Genomic DNA, 3,813 nt, shown 5'->3' on the forward strand with positions numbered 1-3,813 from the left:
TCAGCCTTTTTACCTCAAAAGAAGGAGAATTTCTGCATTTTTGCCACCAAATATTAAGAAATTCTGAATTTTTGTTCCAAAATAAGGGGAATTTCTCCATTTTTGCCCCAAAATAAAGGAAATTTCAGCCTTTTTACCTAAAAATAAGTGAAATTTCTGCAATTTTGCACCAAATAAGGGAAATTTCTGAAATTTTGCCCCAAAATAAGGTAAATTCCTGCAATTTTGCCCCAAAATAAAGGAAATTTCTGGAATTTTGCCGCAAAATAAGGGGAATTTTTGATTTTTGCCCCAAACTAATGGGAATTTCTGCCTTTTTTCCTCTAAATAAGTGGAATGTCTGTCCTTTTCCCCCAAAACAAAGGGATTTTCTGTCTTTTTTGCTCCAAAATAAAGAAAATTTCTGATTTATTACCCTGAAATAAGTGAAATTTCTGCAATTTTGACCCAAAATAAGGGAAATTTCTCCCTTTTTGCCCTGAAATATGTGAAATTTCTGCAATCTTCCCCCAAAATAAGGTGAATTTCTGCATTTTTGCCCCAAAATAATGGGAATTTCTGCCTTTTTTTCCAAAATAAGAAAAATTTTTGCTTTTTTTTCTGAAATAAGTGAAATTTCTGCAATTTTGCCCCAAATTAAGGGAAATTTCGGCCTTTTTGCCCCCATATAAGGGGAACTTCTGCCTTTTTACCTCAAAATAAGGGGAATTTCTGCATTTTTGCCACAAAATATTAGAAATTTCTATCTTTTTGTCACAAAATAAGAAAAATTTCTGCCTTTTTCCCTGAAATAAATGAAATTTCTGCAATTTTGCCCCAAATAAGTGAAATTTCAGCAATTTTGCCCCAAAATAAGGGAATTTTTTGCAATTTTGCCCCAAAATAAGTGGAATTTCTGAGTTTTGCCCCAAAATAAGGAGAATTTCTGTCTTTTTGCCCCAACATATAGGGAATTTCTGCATTTTTTCCCCACAATTAGGGGAATTTCTGCAATTTTGCTCCAAAATACGAGGAATTTCTACTTTTTGCCCGAAATTAAGGGGAATGCATAATTTTTGCCACAAAAAAAGGGAAATTTCTTTATTTTTGCTCCAAAATAAGGGGAATTTCTGCCTTTTAGCCTCTAAATAAGTGGAATTTCTGTCTTTTTCCCCCAAAACAAATGGAATTTCTGTTTTTTTCCCTCAAAATAAGGGGAATTTCTGACTTATTACCCTAAAATAAGTGAATTTTCTGTAATTTTGCCCCAAAATAAGGAAAATTTCTGCCTTTTTGCCCTGAAATATGTGAAATTTCTGCAATTTTACCCCAAAATAAGGTGAATTTCTGCCTTTTTTGCCCCAAAATAATGGGAATTTTTGCCGTTTTGCCCCAAAATACGAAAAATTTTTGCTTTTTTTCTCTGAAATAAGTGAAATTTCTGCAATTTTGCCCCAATGTAAAGGAAATTTCTGCAATTTTGCCCCAATGTAAAAGGAAATTTCTGCAATTTTGCCCCAAAATATGGGAAATTTCTGACCTTTTGCTCCCGAAAAAAGGAGATTTTCTGCCTTTTTGACCCAAAATAAGTAGAATTTCTGCTTTTTGCCCGAAAATTATGAGAATTTCTGCAATTTTGCTTCAAAATACGGGGAATTTCTGCTTTTTATTCTGAAAGTAAGGGGAATGTATACCTTTTGCCACAAAAAAAGGGAAATTTCTTCATTTTTGCCCCAAAATAAGAGGAATTTCTGCCTTTTTACCTCAATATAAGTGAAATTTCTGCCTTTTTACCCAAAAATAAACAAAATTTCTGTCCTTTTGCCCCAAAATAAAAGGAATTTTTGAATTATGCCCTGAAATAAGTGAAATTTCTGCAATTTTGCCTCAAAATAAAAGAAATTTCTGCCTTTTTGCCACAAAATAAGAGGAATTTCTTACAGTTTGCTCCCGAAAAAAGGAGATTTTCTGTCTTTTTACCCCAAAATAAGGAGAATTTCTGCCTTTTTGCCAGAAAATTATGAGAATTACTGCAATTTTGCTTCAAAATACAGGGAATTTCTGCTTATTATCCAGAAAGTAAGGGGAATGTATATCTTTTGCCACAAAAAAGGGAAATTTCTTCATTTTTGCCCCAAAATAAAAGGAATTTCTGCCTTTTTACCTCAAAATAAGTGAAATTTCTGACTTTTTACCCAAAAATAAACGGAATTTCTGAATTTTGCCCCAAAATCAAAGGAATTTTTGAAGTATGCCCTGAAATAAGTGAAATTTCTGCAATTTTGCCCCCAAATAAAAGAAATTTCTGCCTTTTTGCCAAAAAATAAGGGGAATTTCTGTATTTTTGCCCCCAAATAAGGGAAATTTCTGTTTTTTTGCCCCCATATAAATGGAATTTCAGCCTTTTTACCTCAAAAGAAAGAGAATTTCTGCATTTTTGCCACCAAATATTAAGAAATTCTGCATTTTTGCCCCAAAATAAGGGAAATTTCTGTCTTTTTTCCCTGAAATAAGTGAAATTTCTGCAATTTTGCCCCAAAATATGGAAATTTCTGCAATTTTGCCCCAAAATAAGGGAAAATTCTGGAATTTTGCCCCAAAATAAGAGAAAATTCTGAGTTTTGCACCAAAATAAGGAGAATTTCTGTCTTTTTGCCCCAACATTTAGGGAATTTCTGCCTTTTTGCTTCACAATTAGGGGTATTTCTGCAATTTTGCTACAAAATACGGGGAACTTCTGCCTTTTTGCCCGGAAATAAGAGGAATGCATAACTTTTTGCCATAAAAGAGGAAAATATCTTCATTTTTGCTCCAAAATAAGAAGAATTTCTGCTTTTTGCCTCTAAATAAGTGGAATTTCTGTCTTTTTCCCCCAAAACAAAGGGAATTTCTGTCTTTTTTGCCCCAAAATAAGAAGAATTTCTGACTTATTACCATGAAATACGTGAAATTCTGCAATTTTGGCCCAAAATAAAAGAAATTTCTGCCTTTTTGTTCTGAAATATTTGAAATTTCTGCAATTTTACCCCAAAATAAGGTGAATTTCTGCCTTTTTGCCCCAAAATAATGGGAATTTCTTCCTTTTTGCCCCAAAATAAGAAAAATTTTTGTTTTTTGTCTCTGAAATAAGTGAAATTTTTGCAATTTTGCCCTAAAATAAGGAAAATTTCTGCAATTTTTCCCCATAGTAAGGGAAATTTCTGCAATTTTGCCCCAAAATAAAGAGAATTTCTCCTTTTTTCCCTAAAATAAAGGAAATTTCAGCCTTTTTACCTGAAAATAAGTGAAATTTCTGCAATTTTGCCTCAAATAAGTGAAATTTCTGCAATTTTGCCCCAAAATAAGGTAAATTCCTGCAATTTTGCCCCAAAATAAAGGAAATTTCTTGAATTTTGACTTAAAATAAGGCGAATTTCTGATTTTTGCCCCAAAATAAAGGGAATTTCTGCCTTTCGCCCCAAAATTAGGGGATTTCTGCAATTTTGCTCCAAAATACGGAGAATTTCTGCCTTTTTGCCTGAAAATAAAGGGAATGCATACCTTTTTGCCATAAAAAGGGAAATTTCTTCATTTTTGCTCCAAAATAAGGGGAATTTCTGACTATTTGCCTCTAAATAAGTGGAATTTCTGTCTTATTCCCCCAAAACAAAGGGAATTTCTGTATTTTTTGCTCCAAAATAAGGGGAATTTCTGACTCATTACCCTAAAATAAGTGAAATTTCTGCAATTTTGCCCCCAAATAAAAGAATTTTCTGCATTTTTGCCCCCAAATAAGGAGAATTTCAGCCTTTTTACCTCAAAATAAGGGGAATTTCTGCATTTTTGCCACAAATA

The sequence above is a fragment of the Micromys minutus genome, assembly GCF_963924665.1.
Source record: "Micromys minutus genome assembly, contig: SCAFFOLD_47, whole genome shotgun sequence".
Lineage (NCBI taxonomy): Eukaryota > Metazoa > Chordata > Mammalia > Rodentia > Muridae > Micromys > Micromys minutus.